Here is a 23,076-nt window from a genome sequence, read left to right on the forward strand (position 1 = left end):
AGCCTGGCTCTCGTGCAATGAGCCCGCAGGCACTCTGAAGGCAAATTGTTGGCCAATGTGTAGCACATCTTAATGTGGAGCATAATCCAGCATCAAATTGTCCTTTTCAGCACAGTCTTGCCTTTATTTGCTCCATGAACCCAAAAAGAGATGACCATCCATTGAGTGGTTTTTGATACGATCGACGTAGAAGCTAAGGGTTCTTTTCAGAACCAAACTGGTGAAGTCTCTTCTCCTTGGAAAAGTGAGGTGGAGCAAAAAATTACAGGAGGGTGAGCTTCTGACCAACATGAAAGGGAGTCACTGCACTTGGAAGAAAGGAAGCAGAAGTTAGCAAAACCAGTTTATTTGCACAGAAGGTGATATAATACGAGTTGACAGACCGAGCCTGTAACTTGCACACCCCCACACAAAATTTATGGTGGCAAGGAACACTGGAATACTTTTTGAGACTAAAGAGTGGAAGAGAACAACTGTGGAGAGGCTCAGAAAGTGCACATATTAGGAGTGCAAGGATTAAATATAAGTCCTAATTGAGGCATAACCAATGAATAAGATAGAAACATATTGCAATTCTATGACTTGATTTAAATATTGATGGCTGTTACGGCAACCATAAAAAGACAAAAAGAGCCGACATATACCCTATAACAGTGCCAAAACCAAGGCCTTGCTAGGCAAGGGACAACACAAACAGAACTTCAGATTATTTGACGTGGTATGGGCCTATCTGTTTAACAGCACACCAGGCCATAAACTTACCCCAACGGCAGGCGTACATAGATTTGGCTGAGGGACACCTGGTTTCCTGGAGGACATGCACGACTTTGGGCATAAGGTTGAAAGCACTAAACTGTTGAAGCTCAATCTGTAAGCATGGAGGTATAGATTGTGCAGGTTCAGGTGCAGAACCCTGTCCAGCTGCTGCATCAGGAGATCCTCACGTAGGAAAAGACTGATGTGACAACAGATGCTCATGTCCAGGAGTATTGGATACCATACTCTCCATACCCAATCCGTGAGGCCACTAGGATGACTTGAGCGCAGTTGGTCCAGATCCTCTTCACAACTCGAAGCAGGAGTGGTACTGGCAAAAAAGCTCACAGGAACTCCGGAACGCATGTCAGAGTGAGAGAGACCTTAGAAACTCCAATGCGCAAAACCGCTGACATTGCCTGTTATCTGTGGTGACAAGATGGAGCTAGGGTTCTCCCGATTCACACAACAAACTCTGTACCACATTCAGATAAAACTGCTATTCATGAGCCACAAAGCGTCGCCAGTGTTGCTCATCTGCTCTGGCATTCACAGAACCCGCCAAGTGTAGTGTCACCAGAAAAATTCCTTAGCAGTTTAGCCACGTCCAGAGACACAAAGCCTCCTAGCACAGCGTCCAGGACACCACCTCGTCCTGTTTTTTGCAGAATCAAATAACAGTGGTGTTGTGTGTGGGGTAAGGAAAGAGATCCGCCGCTGACCCTATCATGGTCCTGCAGCCAACACTGTAGATCTCTTGCAGTTTCCTATGAAATGTGGATGTTGTTGAAAAGATCCCCATTGTGCAGAGTCCACTGGGACTTCAGATCCCACTGCAGAGCCTGCATACGCCACCTGGCATGCCTGACCAGCAGGATGCAGGAGGCCAGCAGTCCCAGCAGAGTCTGCTCCTCAATAAAATCCATGACAGGTTGAAACATCATGATCATAGCCCAAATATCCTTAAACTCACTGCTCCATGGAATAGGTGCAAAGCTACACCGTGTCATGAATAGCTACAAAGAAAGGGAGCATATGTGAAGGAGTCAGGTGTGACTTCCTCACGTTGATAATGAATGCCAATAATGATGTTAAGAGTCTCACCGTAATCTGGAGGTGGGCGACAAGTGTCTGAGGAGAGCCTGCCTTCAACTTCCAGTCATCGTTGTCGGGGAATACCTTCAACCTCTGAAGATGGGCTGCAACAACCGCTATCACTTTGGTAAGGCCAAAAGGGAGCACAGTGAACAGAAAATGCTTGTGAACAACCGTGAACTGCAGATAAGGCCTTGTGGGCCTAGGGGGCGAGGATGTGTAAAAAGCATCTTATAGGTCCAGCACTAAAAGACAATCCCCAATGTCTAGGATAGACAAGGTGAGCATTTTAAACCTGTCTTTTTTCAGAAAAGAGTTGAGTGTGCACAGGTCTAATATGGGTTGGAGACCCCGGTTTCACCAGGAAGTAGCAGGAATAACAACCAAGACTGACTTCTAGCGCCAGAATCCTCTCTATGCTCCTTTGGCAAAAAGAGCCTGCACTTCCTGCTACAAGAAAAACAAATGGTTCTCATCAGCCATTCTGAGGATGGCAGATGGTGGGGCAGTGATTCAAGGAATGGCAAAGTGTAAACCCACAAAACAAATTGCAGGATCCACTTGTACGAAGTGATCTGACAAAGTGTCTTACCCTTCAGCAGACAGGGTGGCAGTGTATTGCCAAGGGCAAGGTAAAGTAAATTGTGAGGGACGCAGCTGACGGTGCGGATGACTGGGATGCCGGCTGTCCCTCTTGGCCTTTTCAACCAGTACTACAACCTTAAAACTGGTGAGACAATTGATGCACCTGTTACTGCCGGCAATATAAGATGCCTCTACCAAAGCAACAATAGGGTCAAAACTGCTGGTATGATTGGCAGGGGAGTAGAAAAGCTTTAAGTGAACAGTATGGCCCTGCTATCCTTGAAGCACTCCACAGAAGAATCTGCTTTATCACCAAACAATCGAGAGCTTGACCATCTCCCGAAAAGCTGGTGGACTAAATCCATAAGTGTCTGCATATAGTGACACTAGCACCAATAGCCCTACCAAGGAGGTAAGTCATCTGTAGTGCATAATGAACTTGGCCGCAGGAAATCCATCCTGCATGATCTAAAAAATGATGTTCCGGGTCTCTTCTGAGACTGGGGCAACACTTGGGCAATGGAGTCCTATAACACATGAAAGTAATGGCCTAAGAGGCAGCTGGCACTTACCAAATATAGAGCCAAACGTGTGGAGGAGAAACATGCTCTTGCCAAAGGTTTCTATTCCCTTCAATTCCCTGTCAAGGGTTGTAGAGGGAAAAGAGTTTGAGTTCACCCTGCTGGCCGAATCCTGCACCACAAGACTTTCAGAAGTGGGGTGCTGGATTAAATGGTAACAGAGGCTCAGAACTAATCTGGTCTTGTTGTAACAACTATCAGGACATCAGTTTTGACCTCCTGAGCGGAGAGGTGAAGATCAAAAACCTCAGTTTGCCTTTACATAACTGTAGTGAAGGAGGCAGTGTCTTTGGTGTCAGGTTCTGGTAGAAAGCTAGACCAGTGACGAGACCACTGGCATCCTGGAGATGTTTGTACCACTTATCATACAACAACAATTAATACCTGGGGGTCTGAGAACAAGTAAGTGAGTCAAACAAAATAGGATCACTATACCAGAACTATACAAAACAACATCAGTGAGAGAAAGTTGGTAACTACAGGCCAGGTCAAGGCTCAAGAGTATGTGGAGAAAAATATAGTTCCCATCAGAAGCCACACTGTACCGCCCTCATTGTCATCATTTGGGTTCTCCTTACCCAGGAGACGTAACGGCCAGTAAGTTGTTACCGTGACCGGAATGTGGTATGCGGGCAGAACAGAAAAGAATGTTAGTGGCTAATGAAAAAAGCAGTGTATGGTGGTTAAAGTGAAAAGTGAGGGGTAATAGTAAAATGAGGTGAATTGGGTAGAAAAAGAATTTTATTGGTATCCCCCAATCCCTAAGATTAAAAGGCAGGTGTGGGTGCGGGTTTTAAATAATAACCGCACTTTATGGTGGTCGACATGTTTCTGCATTCAAAAGAAGAGAGTTTCTAATGCATTCTTCAGGACCTTGTTGGAAATACACTACTGCTTTGTTAATAATGACTGGAAAATAATGAAAAAATATCACCTGGGGATCCCAGGCGTACTCCCACACCTGCCTTTTAATCTTAGGTATTGGGGGATACCAATAAAATTCTTTTTCTACCCAATTCACCTCATTTTACTATTACCCCTCACTTTTCACTTTAACCACCATACACTGCTTTTTTCATTAGCCACTAACATTCTTTTCTGTTCTGCCCGCATACCACATTCCGGTCACGGTAACAACTTACTGGCCGTTACGTCTCCTGGGTAAGGAGAACCCAAATGATGACAATGAGGGCGGTACAGTGTGGCTTCTGATGGGAACTATATTTTTCTCCACATACTCTTGAGCCTTGACCTGGCCTGTAGTTACCAACTTTCTCTCACTGATGTTGTTTTGTATAGTTCTGGTATAGTGATCCTATTTTGTTTGACTCACTTACTTGTTCTCAGACCCCCAGGTATTAATTGTTGTTGTATATTGTGTTCGGGGCACATATCTGGTCGGTCGGTAAACTTGCCCTTAGACCCTTCTCAATTGTTTGTTGGATGTGTACCACTTATCCACCAACTACAGTTGGGCAATTTTGTCCCCAACATCATAGCCCCCCATTGTCTGAATCCATGCAGAAAGGATTATGAAGGACTTGAGCCCTACTGGAAGCTAGAGACACTGTGTACAAATCAGATGGATGGTAAAGGGGCTGTTGCTCAGTCATAGGAGTGTGTGGCCTTCTTTGAGGTGGTAATCAGTCCCGCGAAGATGCCATTAAAAACTTTGCCGCTTTACAATTGAATGCTCCCCGACGAAGGGCAATGCCCGAAATGCATTGGAGCGAATTCAAACATATATGAAATGGAATGAAAAATATATGTTTTTCAACATAAACTTTATCGTTTGATTGAAAAGAACACAATACATTTGAATTAAGGAAGAATAAATCTTTGAAAACGAATTCATGTTATCTTGTACTGAATAGAGGAGGATTATTCCCCAAATATTGGAGTGCCCTTTGGGATGTTATCAGTTTTCAAACTGACCACACTTTATTTACATTTGTTCTCATTCGCCTAAAGGGTGGAAGGCGATACCAAAGGAGCACCCTTTGAATAAATATATTGGAGCATTGAACTTCTTTTGAATTTAGGTGTGCACGGTCAACTAATATCATAACATACTTCTTTGAGGTGGCGCCATCTCGGCGTCAGATAGCACTAGGGGTTAGCTGTCATCATCCGGAGTTGAAAGCACCGTAATCGGAAGATTGCGTTTCAGCGTGAGTCACGGCATCAGTGAAAGAACCAGTACTGACGTCATTCCGGAGCCCTAAGCGAATGCAGAGGGCCTGACTGGGGCTGAGGGCGTACCTGTCGGTGGATGGCCATTTGGGAAGCAGGCCTTGTGGTGCATCAAGACGCAATCACTGTGGGCCTTCGAGTCATAATCTGTACACAGGCAAATACACTGTGGGCCAGTCACAGACATTTGTTTGCATCACTCTTGAAGACTGGAGTTTGAACATTTAGAAGAAGAAGAAGTCTTGAGACGATGGGTAGCTCGGGATCCGTGTCTGCAGGAGTGGAAAGCAAGGAACATATGTCAGTGCACGTGGGTGACTCTCATTCAGGCATGTCCAAGTCATGTCTGGTACAGACTGACGTTGGTGTGGAGCCATTGGCAGGATCTGTCAGCACACAGGAGTACTGCTACAGATTTTCTGGATCCAGTCCGACACCTCAGGGAGTAATTAAAAGGTGAGGAGTCTTTGGGTAGAAGGCTCTATCAGAAGTTGTAATATTGTCAAAAAGGGGAGGAGATGGATGGAAGGGGTAAGAAGAGGGGTGATGTCATAATGTATTTATGTGGATAAACAAAAACTAGCAGATATGTCGTTTTTTTAGGAACAAAGGGTCCCTGATTTAACAATCTTTTTGCCAGATGGGTTGAAAAATTATTCATCTCAGTTCCGCTAGTGTTGGGATCCGAATGTCGGCTGCATGGCATAAAGGCACATATCCTTGCCCTAAGTGCCTGACTGCTGTAGCACATCATTTGGTACTGGTAGCGTACCAGGTTTGGTGAATCCTTAGTATGGCCAGACCTTTTTATCTGTGTCCATGAGAGTGTAGTCTACTGATCATTCTTGTGTAAAGTTCTGCTGTTATGTGTACCCCAGAACCTTGCATTCACATTCTGTGTTCGTAAAGTGCATGTACAGAATATGTGTAGTACATGTGTGGTTTTAAGGCTTTACATGAGCATGAGTTTCAGCACTGAAGCAGTGGGATCCATTTTGGACGTCTCTAGTTTCGCATTGCACAAGATGAAAGGTGAGGACAGCTTCCCTAGAGAGTCTAAGTATACTCCCTGTATTTCAGTGGCTGGAGATCCAGACAGTAACGTTTAGAGGATGGGGACAGGTCTACAATTACGAAGACTTTGTTAGCAAGGTCTTTTGATTACTTCTTTCTGAGCACTGACAATTGGTAGACCATAGGTTTGGAGAGTTGGACTGCAGTTTCTATTGTTCAAAGTATGGACATTCAGGCCTGGCTTTTTGCCTGTCCCTGATTACTGATTTACACAAGCTGATGATAGCCAGGTGCAGAGAACTCACACTTCATTGTGTCCATGTAGTGGGTGTCCCTGCTTTGATACAGTCCCTTAGCAACCTGCTGTGAGAATCATCACTTTATACAAAGGCTGCGTCTGGTCTGGAGAGCAGCCGGAGAAGAGCACTTGAAAGTAGAACATACCACAATGAGAGAAAAAGAGGTACTCCATTACTGTATACCCTCCAAACGCTATAGAAACCACACACAAATAGATACAATAGTGATAGGAGCTGAACGACTGTTCAAAGAATCCAATGGGCCTCATGGGAAGAGCATTGCTAATACTGAACGGAAAAGCCTTACCCACACTGTTGTAGCATGCTTCATCCAACTCGCCTGGCTGAGACAGTACTATCAGTGCGGCCTCAACCTCAAAATGAGAGAGGTTAATGTAAATGATCCTGGATAAATGTGGGGTCCAGAATATTGTTAAAACTACCTCTGTGTAAACCTAATGGAAATACCTTTATTAAGAAGGCACACAAGGTATGCCTAAAAAAGGATATTAGATGAAAATTGAGAGATTAAGTAAAACCCGCCGTCAATTTTTAAAGTGCCAATTCTTTCTGTAATCACCTAATATGCCATCTGAGAGCCCAAGAACCTAGTCCGGCTTGCGGATGGCACACTAGGTATCCTATAGGATACTCATTTGATGAATGTGTGACTACTGAGAGTGCCCTCCCCCGCTGAGATCACTGGATCAATATTCCCTAAGCTAGGGTGGCATTAACAACAATTAGTTGTAAGGTAAGATTTACTTTTGCCTTGGTACACGTTTAAAGATGTAGCACAAATGGTAGGGATCCAACCAGCCCTGATTAAAGCCCAAGACCATGTCTGGCATATATGGGCACCAACATATAATAGCACTTTAACAAATGTGTTTGGCCATTTGCAAGTCGACCAAAGTCAAACAGGTTCAGAAGTTTGGAGATAGAAGATCCATTTAATTTGTCTAGAAAACATGTATAAAAGTGGAATCCCACTTTGTTCCATGTCACATGTTCTTGGCCAAGGACATGAGTGCTCAAACAGCTAATGTGCAACATAGGCTGGTTTGTGCCTGTCGATCAGTCTGCCAGAGGAGAGGGAATATTAGCTCAAGTCTGCTTTTTTTGCTGGAGGAGCTGAGGCACTACATGATGTCCAGAAGCCGTCCTGCCATCTGAGAGAGGTGACTAGTCCCGCAGGAATATAAACTGTCAAGGAAGAGAAACATTGTCTACCTCCAATGTGAAGCACCCAGAGAAAGCAAGCAGTACCAAAGAGGGAACTCCGGGGCGACCTATATCATGAGAGGGTCCCACGATCTCTCTCTATAGTTCCTACCTGAGAATTGATCCAGAGACTCAAGCTATCAGCCTCTGTGGGGTATTAAGTAGTATTGCCGCCACCAAAGAAAGAAGATCAAGAAGGCTTATCACTGCTGTGAAATTGATCAGCCTGGGATACAAAACTGCAACTCGCCACTGTGCACTTGATCAGCTAGAGAGGCGTAACTGCACATTACCCCTGTCAGACAGATCGTCCTAGAAAGCCGTAACTGCGGGACGATTTGTGCAAGGATCCAACTCAGATCACAGTGTTCTTACACCAAACAACATTTGCACATAAGAGAGGCTAGAACAAAGATGGAAGACTGGGGCAGAGCCACCTCACCATTCAACCTGCAAGAACAAGCACACAGGTATCGCAAGGCTTCAATGCCACAAGAGCAAAAGGACTGACACGTTGTAAGAAACAGATGCATTAGTTGGTGTTAGACCGGACATCCTTGGCATGGCTTTCACCAAACATTTTTTACTTCACTCCTCCTGGTATGTTATGAATATTTGCATAGCAAATGCGATTTTTTCACCCTCACCCCCCCCCTTTTTCTCCACCTCTTCCCATTCCCAATATTACCTTCTCCTCCTCAACCCCCTCATTCTTTTCCCTTTTTTTTGTTGTTAGCTTTATGAATATTTGCATTGTAAGCTAATTACCGTGAGGGTATCTAAGCACTTTGCAAGGTATTAGGCAACTGTCTCTTTTGATAGGTTATTAAAAGAAAACAGATCTGCATCTTCTTGCAGAATCTGAGAAGTGATGGAAAGGCTCAGGTGGGTGTGGGGGGCTGTCACAAGTTTTGGGGGAGATGTAGTCTAAGGTGTGGCCTCCAGCGGTGGAACTGCAGCTGTGAGGTACATGTGCTATTGAGAGTCCAGCTGAGCAGAGGGGCCTGGTGATTAGGTGGAAGTGTATGTGGCTTAGGAGGTAGGCTGGGCGGATGTTGTTTAGTGCGTTGTATGTGTATGTGATTCAGAAAAGGGGGTGGTGATGAACAGAGTGTCTGAATTAAGCAGACCACTCTTACCCAGTCCAAAGATCAGGGCTTGATCCATCACCGTTTTTTAGCTCACTGTACCGTCCCAGCTCAAAACCTGGCTACATGCAAATTAGTCTGACCCTGGCCCAGTGCATCATGGGAACAGGGCAGACCAAACTACCAAGCCAATTCTAATACTGGGAAGGAAACAAGCTTCCGGGGACCGGTTTCTGGCATTTCAGCCGTCTTCGGCCCGGCTTGCTTGAATCCTGATGGTGCAATGAGCAAGGGACTCACATCTGAGTATACCCTTCCACGCTTATGGTGGACAAAAACGATTCAGAAAAGGGGGTGGTGATGAACAGAGTGTCTGAATTAAGCAGACCACCCTTACCCAGTCCAAAGATCAGGGCTTGATCCATCACCGTTTTTTAGCTCACTGTACCGTCCCAGCTCAAAACCTGGCTACATGCAAATTAGTCTGACCCTGGCCCAGTGCATCATGGGAACAGGGCAGACCAAACTACCAAGCCAATTCTAATACTGGGAAGGAAACAAGCTTCCGGGGACCGGTTTCTGGCATTTCAGCCGTCTTCTGCCCAGCTTGCTTGAATCCTGATGGTACAATGAGCAAGGGACTCACATCTGAGTATACCCTTCCACGCTTATGGTGGACAAAAACGATTCAGAAAAGGGGGTGGTGATGAACAGAGTGTCTGAATTAAGCAGACCACTCTGACCCAGTCCAAAGATCAGGGCTTGATCCATCACCGTTATTTTAGCTCACTGCACCATCCCAGCTCAGAACCTGGCTACATGCAAATGAGTCTGGGCTGAACCGCCAGGCCCAGGGCGCTGCGGTCTAGATGCCGTCACCCTCACCCACTGCCCAACGGCCATCTTTGCCGGCGGCTACCGGTGCCTGGGCCCGGCGACGGGAATAGAGGACTCGCCGTGCTCCCTCGCGAGTGCGGCCCCTGCTGTGTGCGCGCCCCCTCCTCCGGCCCGCCTCTCCGCTCTGCTTGACCGAGGCCGCGGCACTGTCCAGCAACCGGCGACCGCAGCCCTCAGCGGCCTACTGACGCTCGGCCCTCCAGCCCATCGGGCCTGAGCTCCTCTCCTGCACGGCGCTGCTGGCTGTGGACCCCTGGCCTCGGGCCGGCCGGGGCCTGCTGCTTTGGCCTCCTACTCCTCAATATTGGCTGCTCTAATCTCTCGAGGGAGCGGCCCTGCGCTGGGCACGCTTCTGTTCCCGACTGGGGGTTTAAGATATCCTCGGTCCCCCCTGCTGGGCGGACCTTGACGGCTAATTAGCCTTTCTGCCTGGACCCGTCTCCAAGCCCTGCCTCAGCCTACTGCTTAGGAGTTCCTCCTCACTGCCCAGCTTGGTTGCCTGGGCGGGGTGTGCGGACGACTTGGGAGCCTCCGGACCGGGATTGCTCCCCACCCCTCGCCCCTCCTTGGTTGGCCCTGGGACTGGGGAATTCACGCTTTGGCCCGCTGCCCATCTGCTTGGACCTTCTGGACAGCGCAGACTGTCCTGAGCTGGACTACTTACTGCTGCTGCACTACCGGGACCAGGAAGCTACACTCCGAGCTGCACGCGGCAGAGGCACCATCGTTCATCAGGGCAATATGCTTTCTTTTTACCCGGACTACACCCTCACCGTTCAGGCAGCCCGGCGGGAATTTCTACCTGCCAAGCGGATCCTGCAAAAACATTAGGGCCCGATGTAGGTAATTTTATTTTACCACTTCTTAAATACCGAATGATATCGAATCGGTATTTCAGAAAAGGTAAAATAGAAGGGGGGGATGTAGGTAATACAGAATCGGTAAATAACGAATCGTTAAGATTCGGTATTTACCGATTCTGTAAATACCGATTCGGTAATGCCCATAGATTCCAATGGGCATTGAAGCCCATAGGAATCAATGGGCATTACCGAATCGGTATTTACCGATTCGGTAAATACCGATTCCAGCAAGGGTGCAGGGGGTGTCACTTTGACACCCTCTAGCACCTCAAATACAGGCATGTGTGCCATGTGGCACACAGACATGCCCTAAGGGCATGTCTGTCTGTCACATGGCATAGGTGTGCATGCACACATGTGCATGCACACCTGGAATCGGTATTTTACCACCCAATTGGATTGGGTGGTAAAATACCGAATCTGAAAGGCCTGTAGCACTGGAAACAGTGCTACCTACATCAGTGCTACCTACATCAGTATTTTACAGAATCGGTAAATTTACCTAATCGGTAAATTTACCAATTCTGTAAAATTTAGCCCCCTACATCTCAATCACCAAATACCGATTGGTAACGGCCGAATTCGGCCGTTACCGACCGGTATTTGGTGACCTACATCGGGCCCGAGGTCTCTTATTCCCTGGCATATCCAGCAAAGTTGAGGGTCGGCCAGGGCTCAAAAACTCGTTTTCCCAGACCCCAGGGAGGCCCAATCCATCGCCAAGAAGCTTGAGAAGTCGGCTTGTTCCTCCTGCATCAAAATCCCATCTGATGCTGCAGACCATCTCAGTGACAATGCCTGAGTAATAATGCCTGGTTTGAGGATTTCCTTTTATAATGTTGCCTGATCTCCCTCTAGCTTGGCCACCCTGCTTCACTGCAGGGGTGACAGCCTAGCCCTGCCATGCCCCCATAGGATAATTCCCAACTGTATGATAGTATTTTCCCCTTCTAGTTGTGGGTCCCTTGGGTGGGGTGGGATTGGGTTCTCAGCCTGATTGGGGGGTTGGAGTGGGTGGAGGGTTGGGGGCTGTCTCTTTGCTCCTTTTGGGACTTGGAAGAAGGGGTGTATGTTTGGGTTGGGAGGGAGGACTCTGTCATTCCTGCTATTCTTGTGGGGGTTGGGTTGGATTGGGTTGGGTTGTGTTTGGTTGCCTGGGGGGTGGCGGGACGGGTCTGTGATGGTTGGGATGGAGTGAGGGGTTTCTTCCTGGAGTTCTCGGTTTCCCTATTGGGGAGGTGGCTTCATATGCCACTGTTTGTTGGTTAAGTATTTTGTTCACGAATATTGTTTTTGACACTGTACTGTGCTTCCTGCCTCATATTGTCTTCAGTCACAGGTTATCCCCGGTCTTTGCTCACATTGCGCCTCTGGTCCCTCCCCCTCCCCTCCATGTAGCACCTCCTGTATTTGGGTCCACGGGGCATTGCCCCTGCTCCACGGCGCGCTCTGCACTCCAGTGCTGCATCTGCCTGCTCACTACTTGCGCCATTTCTCCATGTCGCCCTGTTAGGGAACATCCCCATAGTGGTGCCTACACTTGGCAGCAGTGCCTCCCACCTACGCTGCCTATCGCTGCCATTGGAACCACCTCCTCAGGACAGCGGCTACTGTTGGTGGCCCTCCTTGCCTGCGCTGCATTATGCCACACTCTGGACCTCCTCCCCATGACTGACGGTGTCTGCTGGACCTGGAATGTCCACGGTCTGAATGACCACTGTAAGGCCAGACTGATTCAATCACACTTACAGCGACACAGAGTGGACATATGCCTCTTAAAGGAGACTCATTTTCTGTCCGGATCTCTCTCCAAACTCCAAGCGCGCTACTGGGGGGAATCCCCTTCTTCTACCTACTCGGCTTATGCTAGGGGGGTTTCCATTCTGATACGCAGGAGCCTCCCTTGACACACTGAACAGGCATTTATTGATCTAGAGGGCAGGTACATTTTACTACACGGCTCACTCTTGGCCCAGCCATTGATGTTCGCAGAGGTCTATGGCCCCAACTCAGATGATCCAGACTTCTTCAATCATATTTGGCACCTCACTTCCACAAGTGGTCCTGCAGCTGTAATCTGGGGAGGAGACTTTAATGTCACCCTATCGGCATCCCTTGATCGGTCTGGCTCCTATATGTCCCACACGCGTGCCGCCGCGGCCCTCATGTCCATTTTAACTGATAACTCCCTTTATGATGCTTGGCGCCACCTTCGACCTGATGCCCGCGAGGGTACCTATGTTACTGGGGCGAGGGGCTGAGGGTCACGCATAGACTTCTGGCTGACTTCCCTGGATGTCCTGACATGGCTCACCGATGCTATTCACATGGCGTGTACTTTTTCTGACCATGCGCCGGTCCAGCTCCGGATTCGCCCTCCAAACTCTCCGCAATGCGCCTTCACCTGGCGTCTCCCCCCAAACGCACTCTGGGATCTGTGGACTCGGCTTCTGTGCTGTGGGAGGGGTTTAAGACCGTCATTGGGGGTGAATGTATTTCTAAACAGGCCGGTGTCCTCCGTTCCATCCACACTCCTCTGGCGAAGCTAGAGGTGGAAATCAAGGACCTGGACGCTGCCCAGTCTGCATGCCCCAGTCCAGAAATGCTGGCATTAATACGTCAAAAACACACTGAATTCTCTCTAGAAGCTGACCGCATATTATCCTTCTTGGGCAGGGAGACGCAGGCCCATCGTTTCGGTGAGGGCGACTGCTCTAGACGTACTCTTGCCAATCTTCTCCGTCCACCACGTGCTGCTTCCAATAGAACGGCCCTCAGCGACGGTGGTTCGTGCAGGACGACCTCCCCGGAGGAAATTAAGTCCTGTTTCCTTGACTTCTATTCACAGCTATACTCTGCCGGTGCTCCTCCACCGCAGGAAGCCTTCGATCAATATTTTGAGCCCATCGCGCTGGTCTGGCCAGAGGACTATCACCGGAAATTCCTGGACGAGCCATTCTCCAGGGAGGAAATACTCGCTGCCATTAGTAGCTTACCGGGGGATAAGGCACCAGGCCTAGATGGCCTGCCGGCCTCATTTTACAAAATGTATGTTGATCTCCTTGAGCTTCACTTGGCGGCTATGTACAACGAGTCCTTTGATAACGGTCTCTTCCCGCAGTCGCTCCGTGAAGCAATAATAACTTTGCTCCTTAAACCAGACAAACCTGCTGACCGCCATGACTCCTACCGCCCCCTTTCCCTAATCAATATTGATAACAAAATATTTGCTAAACTTTTTTGATTTCAAATCATATTTTATTTATTAATCATAACAGAGATGATAGCGGCAAGAAAACATCAAAAGAATTACAATCATGTTGCCAGAGTACCGCAACCAGACATGGGTTATTACACAAAACAATACGTATACAGTAAAGAAAAATAAAGTACCATCCTTGCATTCACACTTTTGTACATAGTTCCGCAGAGCCCTCTGTCCAAGCCAAGTCATATCACACCATGTATGTTGCACCATTCCTGCTTCATGGTTCTAAGGTTGTCAAGCCCGTGAGCCCAAGATATAGCCGTCACAGTTCACGCAACACAGAGCCCATAATTCACTGAGAACGGACCTCATCGTATGAGGCTTCAAGGTGGGTCAAAGATGAAGGAGGCTCGGTCCAGTGAAGACCATAATTTTTTGTTGGTGACCTGCCATGGTGATGAGTGTAACGCGGGGTTGTCAGTGCCCCTAATGCAGGACAGCCATTCCCTCCAGGCATTGAAGGAGACCTCACCCGTTGATTTCCAATTACACAGGATCACCTTACATGCTAAAGTCAGTAGGAGATCCAGGAGCTGGCGGTCATGGTCACCTTTTAGTGATGGATCTAATGCCCCTAGGAGAATGTAGATGAATTCCCTCGTAGGGTGTATGTGGAGCGTGTGTGCAATGTAGTCAAAGATTTTTGCCCAGAAGGCGTGGAGCATGGGGCAATCAAACAACATGTGCGAAAGGTCACCAATACCAGAGGAGCAGTTCCAGCAATCCGGTGTGTCCCGTAGGCCAATCTTAAATAGCCTCTGTGGGGCCCAAAATGCCCTGTTGATAATCATATATTTCGTTTGTGATAGTATCGGCGATACCTTGTGCGTGAGTGCTGATGCATGTATCCTGACCCAGTCTATACTTATGCCAGTGTTGTTTGTTTCTGATTCCCATTTCAACTCATTGCGCTTCATTGATTTGCTGGCCGTTGGCGCGAGTAGTTTGTATATTTTAGAGACAAAATGTCCAGTGGATTGAAAGTGGGGTAGCATAGTTTTTAGCCAAGGCTTCACTAGTTTGAATGTTTTAGTGGATAGGGCCGACTTTAGTTTTAAAAAGGCATAAAAGTCTATCGGCAACAGGGAGTGTCTGGCCTGTAGAGTCGAGAATGGCAATGGCATATTATCTTCGTATAGATCAGAGATCACATTAAGACCTTTATCGGACCAGTGGTCCCATACGACAGGTGATCCACTGATTTTAATGGACGGGTTACGCCATAAGGACGCAGAGGAGGAATTGTGGAATCGTTGACCATTGGCATGAGCGCGATCTAACCGCAGGAGGGCTCTCTTGGTATTGAGCATTATGTATTTAGAGTTCGTGAGATGTGAGAGGTCCATTGTTAGGACTGCAGATAGCGGGGTTTTGCCCATAATGGACTTTTCAATGTTGATCCATAAGGGCGTGTAGACAGGATCCTCGATAAACCAGGAGGCTCCTTGCTTACAGAGAAAGGCGGTCTGGTAATTCCTGAAATTTGGCAACCCTAATCCCCCTTTAAGCTTTGGAAGTTGCAATTTTTTCATGGCAATTCTCGGCTTCTTACCTTTCCACAGGAAGTCCGAGATCAGTTTTTCAATCCTATGTAAAAAGTCCTCCGTGAAGGTCATGGGGAGCATACATGCCATATAAACTGATCACCTCCCGCCTCATGTTTCTTATGCCCCTCATCGCCCTCCCAGACCAATCTGGATTTATTCCTGGTAGAGCCACCTCGCACAATTTCCGTACTATTTTCTCGGTTTCACATCAAATCAATCCCACTCTTCCCGCGATGGCTGATCTACTGGACGCTACAAAGGCGTTTGATATGCTTAAGTGGCCTTTTTTGTTCTACATACTGCCATGCATGGCCACCGGTGCTGGTCAGTGACCGCCTCCTAACTCCCTATTGTCCCCCCTGCTTCTTGGCAATCGTCACTGATCTTTTTTCCGTGTATGTGTGCCCTTATGAGGAGAGGGACCCTTGGTGGTGTCGCTGTGATTTTCATCTTAACGTATTCCTGAGCATTGCAAGGTGGAATTTACTGGCTTCTGATTGCATGACTTGATTGTTTCTGTATCAATTTGAACTGCTATGATTGCACGGTGTGCTGTGTCTGACATTTTCTCAATACAGGTTTTTAAAAAAAAAGTATAAGAGGATGAGGATTCCTCCTCTTGGAATTTAGGGCCCTCACACACCCCGCAAGGTGTCATGCTTCATCACATGGGCTTCTCCTTGTCAGGTCGGCGCTGCAATACCCGACGGGCTCCCTATATGAGGAGCTCTTTGGCAGAGATCTTTTATTCCAAATGGTTTGGTGCCGTGGGGGTGAGGGGTCTAATTAGTGTTGATGAAAGTGTGGAGGTGTATAACCTGAAAGAAATTTTAAAACAGTTAAGGGAGTACCAGCGTAGACTATTTTAATCAATGGGTCTCCCACCCGGATTAAGAGAAACAAAGGGGCATGTCTGAGATTATGTCTCAGGTAGGACGCTCGATTGTGCGGTCAACATGTTTCTGGCCAGGTAGTTAAACAATCTGGTGGCAATTCGTCTGGACCTAATAAAATAAAATCTATCTACACGTGGGTGGTTGTATGGTGTGATCTACCCTTTTAAACCAACCTAAAACCTGCAGTGTGTAGTACCCGATAGCATATAACCAACCCTCGTTGGGTTTCTTTATCTACTTCAACGATACCCGGCAGGTATCTCACTCGGAATTTCCTCCTGTGGTTTTGCAAAGTCCGCAAAAGGCCGGCTGACCTATCCTCTTCTGCCGGGATGCCCTCCGACCCTCCTAAGTGATTGGTTATAAGATGAGGAGCTCTTCAGAACCAGATGTGGGGGTAGGACAAGGAGTCCCCCAACAGAAAATCGGGCACAAAGTATAAATATTGGACCTCCAGAGCAACTTGTCAAAACAATTCCAGACCTGTGGATGTTATACAAGGAGGACTGCCCTGCTGATTGAAGGGCTGCTTTGCTGTCTGTGTCTGAGAAGAAAGACTGTACCTGCTTGCCTTCATCCCAGGCTAACCAGAGTGACTCTAAGGTCAGTTGGCTAAACTCCCGTGTGAGCTACAGGGACACAACACTCTTCAGAGGCCTCCCTGCAACTGTCTAGCTGACCTGCTGCAAGTGGACCTGCCCGAGCTCTGCTGGCCACTGCTGGAGTGAGTACCTGATCCCCAATAGGTGGCCCCCCAGGTCCTGGATACTAGGCTGGCATCAGTGTGTACTCCTTCTAAAGAAAAACATTGAATATCCTGAAGGTTGGGCTCCTTGCAACTGCGATAGGGCCCCATTCGCACTAAGAACCTTCCCCCCATGACAGCCGCCAACGCAACGTTCCATTCAAACTTGCTCTTTGAGACAACAGGGACTGATGGGGACAACTGGCAATGCAAGAGCTCCACTTCGCGCTACAGCAACAACAGTCTACGACACTCAACCAGCTCTACAGTGAAGACTGTCCATGACGCTCGACCTGCTGTTCACGGTCCAGCAACAACTGACCACAGCGCTCAACCTCTTCTTCACGGTCTCCTCTAACACAAACTGATTTCTTTACACTGGACTTAGAAGGTAACTTTTCAGCTTCACAAACGTCGTCCCTGTATTTTATCCATACTCCATTTCGGCAGGCCTAAACTCATGACTTTCCCCTGGTTTAGCACAACCAGATGACCCCCAGTGGCTCTACTTTCCGAAAAATCCTTAAACTTGAATATCTTCGGTTGTATTTATTGGATTTTTGTTGTTCTGGTATCATTTTCATTACTAAAATGTACTCTATTTGTTCTAAATTGGGTTGAGTTTTTTCTGGTGTTGTGTTTTCACTTTTTTTTGTTTTGCATGCTGTATACATACTTACAAATTGCTTTTACGGTAAGTCTCAATGTTGGCAATGCTGACTGACTTATTTGAAACCCCAGGGAATAGTGTGAGTGTTGGGGAAGTGGTGGGTACAGAACTGGTGCCTTGACCTGTGATGAGCTGCCATGTGGGTTGGATACCTAGGAGACACAGCTGGAGTTAAGAGCAGTATAGGCTGAGGAGTTGACACACGAGGGGTGTGGGCTGGGATTGCGGCTACACCATCATGTAGGACGAGGAAACTACGCATAGTCCCAGGGGATTGCTGTAGGGTTTCGAATGTTAGCTTCCATGCACAACAAATGGTTATCAGTTTACATACTACTATTGAGGAGCTCTATCGGGAGGGGAGACACTCACCCTGACAGCCTGCTGGCAAGCGCAGTATCCCAGACGCTTTGCTTCAACCTGCCCAAACACGCCGCCACTGCGATTCTAAGCGCCAGGAGGTGCTTAAAGGGAGTAGTGAGTTTCCGCGTGGCGGGACGCGCGCGGGCGGCGACGGGCGAAGCCTGGGCCAAGGGCGGGCCTGTCTGTGCCTGTCAGGGACAGGAAGAGGCAGGGCAGGGGCACCACCCTTGGCTGTTATTCTCGGGGGCATTGTTTGAGGCGCGGGTAAGAACATTATTGACTGAAGCACTTCCCCTCACTGCGCTGTCACCTTAACAATAGTCTTTCTCATTTTAAGTCTCTGAGTTTTTGAAAATTGTGCTGTTATCTTGTAAGTTACCAGATCTAGGGATCTTGGGGTCTGAAGAACTAGTTTGCCCTATATTGCAACATTTACCGGGGGGAGATTGCAAGGAATTCTATGGTGTAAGTTAATGTAGGGTTTACGCCATATACTCCCCCTTATATTGTAATAAGATTACCCTAATTAGAGGAATTAAAAGAGAACAGTAAAAAGCTTCTGTGTCTGTTCCTAGATATTAGGAACCCATTATCCCACTAGACCACCGGCTGATTAGTTGACATTTAGATCTTAGGACTTACATTGGACGGTCAGCAAGTTTTTGTAACTGGTAGAATAGCCGAGGATTATGGAGAAACGTAAGAGTGCAGCAGGCACTTTAGATGCTTTTCTGATTAGAGCTGAATGGCTTCTCACTCATGAGATCCAGCTAACAGAACGGCGCTTATCACTTGACCCTACCGAGTTCCCATTGTCTAGAGAAACCAATATTCCCCTGACACCTAGAATTACTATCCAATGTAATAACAATAACATCCCCTCGGTTAATCCAATCCCGATCTCATTGAACCTAGAAGGGGATGATGGCAATAGTCTAACCTAAGGGATCAGACCTCGAACCCGGAAACAAACCGAAAAGGCCAAAGGGAAAGTACCAAGAACTAGACAGAAGGGTGTTAAGGGGGGCACAGAATGCAGGAACATAGGAGGCCCTGGTTCCAGTCCCCAATTTATTCACCAGAGGAACAAATAGAGGTAAACCAAAAAACTCATAGTACCCGGATAGAAGCAGATATCCCCAATCCTAATGAGCCTACAACAGGAAATGAGGTAGTCTTTTGAAAACATTGTTAGAGGGATCCTAGATTCAAATTTTAGATCAATGATGATGCAGATAAGTACCCTTATTGATGAAAGATTCGGCCGTATGGAGCAAAAAACTGAGCAGCTGAACGAGGCCGTAGGGACTATGAGAGACTCATTGGATAAAATCCAACCCTGCTCTGGGGCAAGGGGTAAAAGCCCTACTCACATGAAAGAACCCCAGCCCTTAAATTTGGCTAGAGAGTGCGGGAGGCTAAGGGAATCCCACGCGCCCATTTCAACACCTTGGGTAGCTGAGGCCATAAAAGTAAAGAAACCCAACAGGGGGGGAGAAATGAGCGGACATGGGCAAGATAGACCAAATGATTTCCACAATATGTCCTTGAACCCTAGTTCTGATACCTTAGGTTTACCACCCGCCTCCAGCCCATACGTAATAATCCTAACTGGGGTACCGGTATTAAAACAGGGACAGAGCGAATCCTGGTCATCACTCTGTAATAAAGCAGCGGATTGGCTGACAACATTTAAGAATTTCAGACCTCAGAGTATTAATGAAATCTTGATGGTCCGAAGAGTAGGGTGGGTTGGCGCTTCTGTAAAGAACATCGCTGGCGACTGTATCGTTATAAACTTTCGCCGTCCGTAGTTGGTCCGATCTCTTTTAAAGTCCAAGGAGGAAACTTTCCCTCAAAGGACAAGTATAAGTGCTCTCCCTCTGGGTTTTTTCTACAAACCGATCTCCAGGCCAAGAGGAGTAGGGAATGGCTTAATCTTAACGGCAAATATGTTTGAGGCACTATCCCCCCTAGATGCTGTGGAATGACAACCAACCTGTATAGCTAGAGTAATGCCCAGGCCGGCGAAAAGACCTAGTAACATTCATTCAGGGAATATTCCCAGTTCCCCTCAAATGGTGGGGGAGAGGGACCTATTATCACATCCCATTCCGAATTCTAACATGGCTCTTGGAGAGGTGGTGTGTTGAAATCAAATCCAGGAATAAAATAAGTTAAGATTGGTATTCATTATCCAGCACAGCATTCACAGCATCACTGCTTCAAGATCCAGATGCAACTGGCTCTGTCTCCCTCAACCACCTTCCAGAATACAGAATGTAATTGGAATGTAAACAAGGTGTACAGGCAGGCATCTCAAGAACCGCATGATTTCACATAAGCAGATGTGAATTAACATAAAAGAAATATGATACAGGATGTAACATGGTGCAAATATCCCCATCAGTCAACCTTATTAACAGTTCTGTAACAGAGAGTTTGGGCTCCAAAAATAACATTCCTTAAAATCCCGGCACTATAGTAAACAACCTTCCTCCAGTTCAAGCAGGAGGATCTGTACTCCCAAGTCCCAACAAGGCAAGAACATTGAGGGCATTACCACTCAGTATTGTCTTTTGGAACGTAGCTGGCCTACGTCCCAAAGTCAACAATAATGAGTGGCTTACTTTCTCCCGGAAGTATAGCATCCTCTGTCACCAAGAGCCGTGGGCTGTATTACTTATCCATATAAATGGTTTTAAAACGTATTCTTCACCCGCAATTCCGTCTTCATCAGGGCGCGCAAAAGGAGGTCTGACAGTGTACATCTATAATCTTTTAGCAAGAGGCGAAATTACCCCCTTAAAATTGGAGGCGAATTTCCAAATAGTCACCCTTGACATGAATAAATTTGACATTTTCGTTTTGGTTAATTTTTATAATAATTTACAACAAAAAAACAGTTGATCGCCATCCTAAAAGAGATCCGCTATATTCTGATGGAACTAAATAACAAGAATCAAAAGAAAAGAGTTTCCGTTATTTGGGGCGGCAATTTTAATCTATCTCCATGAGGCCAAAATGACAATATAACCTGTGGCTTACAAGATGAGAAAATTAATAACTTGACACCTTTTCTACATACTCAGAGTGGGGATTGTTTAAATGAGACCCTATTTATTTTAGAACTTGCTCTGGTTAACGAATTAGTGGTCCCCCTAGTACACCTGACACCGACTTTTAACAGCAGAGGAGCTTTTACTTGTATAGATTTTATTTTTCTGTCAAGTATTGTAGCATCCCTTATCTTGAATTTTAAAACTCATGATAATGCTTTTAGTGACCGCTTTCCCAATAGTATTACCCTTTCCCTCCCGACCAGGCAAGAAAAGACTAAATGAATGAGAACACACTGTCAAGAAAATTTGGTCCTGAACAGATTAAATGGTTACTCGCTTAAGTGGGACCGAGCTGACCCAGTTAAGATAACTACGGAAGTAGTGAAGAATTCCACTAAGGCTATCGAAAAATGTCTAGATGCTTCCTCTACTCCCCAAGAGATTTTAGATAACTTCGCCATTACCCCTAAAGCAGTAAAGGAAGCCTTATATATATATCCTAAAGGGAATAAGTGCAAAACAAAGGGCTGGTTTATTAGTGCTTGTACTAAAGCACATTCCACCCTAAAATCTGCCCTTCATAAACCAGAAAGCGATAAACGAGAAATAATCCAACTTAGAAAAACGTATCACACTGTAATCTGAGCAAGGAAAGCTGAACCGAAGCAGGAACTCCATAAGAGCTGCTTGATGAAAGATAGTACTGCCTTCTGGAAGATAATTAAAACTCCATTTCTGTCCGGACCCATGGAAAATGACAAAATAGAAATAGCTATTGACGAATCATCATGTGTGAAACATTTTTCTCAGATTTTCGGATTACCTGCCAGTGCACTAACTGACCAGAATCAAATGGGGATGATGACAAGCTCTTGTCACAACTCCCCATTCACCCCTCTTGCTTTAGATTTTACTCAGTCTGAAACTGTACTCTCCTTAATTGCAAGTAAAGAGGGTAAGGAGCCAGGCCGTGACGGGGTCCCGGTTGACCTTTTTAAACATAACATGGATCTCTGGACGCCAATACTGGTCAGGGTCTTGGAAGCAACTTGTACAGTGGGTCTGGTGGATTCATGGTCAGACTCAATCCTGGTCCCGGTATTCAAAAAAGGAGATCGTCAAAGTCCATCTTGTTACCGCCCCATTTCGTTATTAGACTCTCAGGGTAAAGTTGTGGGGTATATCATACTTGGGCGCCTTCAGCAATGGGCTGAAGATAACAAGATATTGTCAGATCTCCAACACGGATTCAGGGAGGGCATGGGTACCACTGAGCAAGTTCTAAATCTTATAAAAAACAAGAGGGGGGGAGAGAGAGAGATAGGGGTGGATTCCTTATCCCAGACAGTATAAATAAACAACAAGAATCTACCAGATTAGGTGATGTGTTCCCTACAATGGTGGGGAGCACATTGTGTTTTTAAAATACACTTGACACACCAAAAGGACCCCTGGTGTCATGCTTCATCATTGGGGTCTTCGCACCCCTCTACGGGATGCGGCGTACTGCGACCTACGACTACGCGGGAGCACTGATAATTTGACTATGAGTGGTGCATGTGGGGGTTGGGTGTGAGTATGTGGTGAGGAAACGTGAGTAAGTGAATGTTTAAAAAGTGCCTGGCTCGTGGGGTAGGTCAGAACTAATTTTAATGAGCCCCTGGGCTGGTACTATTAAAATGGGTGCAGAATGAGGTAATAATGTGATATTAAGCACAGTACCTCTATGGGTGCGTCGACATGTTTCGGAGATCAACTCCTTCTTCAGGACAGGGTGCACCACACCTCACCTTACTAACGTTAATTTAACAAAAAGTGTATTATACATAAAAAAGTAAAGTTGTAGTACTATAATGTTCCTACAAATTGAATGAGGTTACGCCAATATGCAAGTAACCTAAAAGGAAAAAGAAGACCACGTTTTGTAGAA

The 23,076-nt window shown here is 46.7% G+C and overlaps 1 protein-coding gene across 1 annotated transcript in view; it reads right to left on the reverse strand.

Moving 5' to 3' along the window:
* GALK2 (galactokinase 2) overlaps positions 1-23,076 on the reverse strand; it is a 1,370,458-nt gene that overhangs the window by 603,774 nt on the left and 743,608 nt on the right. The window lies entirely within an intron of this gene.

The sequence above is a fragment of the Lissotriton vulgaris genome, chromosome 2_1 (assembly GCF_964263255.1).
Source record: "Lissotriton vulgaris chromosome 2_1, aLisVul1.2, whole genome shotgun sequence".
In the NCBI taxonomy this organism is placed as follows: domain Eukaryota; kingdom Metazoa; phylum Chordata; class Amphibia; order Caudata; family Salamandridae; genus Lissotriton; species Lissotriton vulgaris.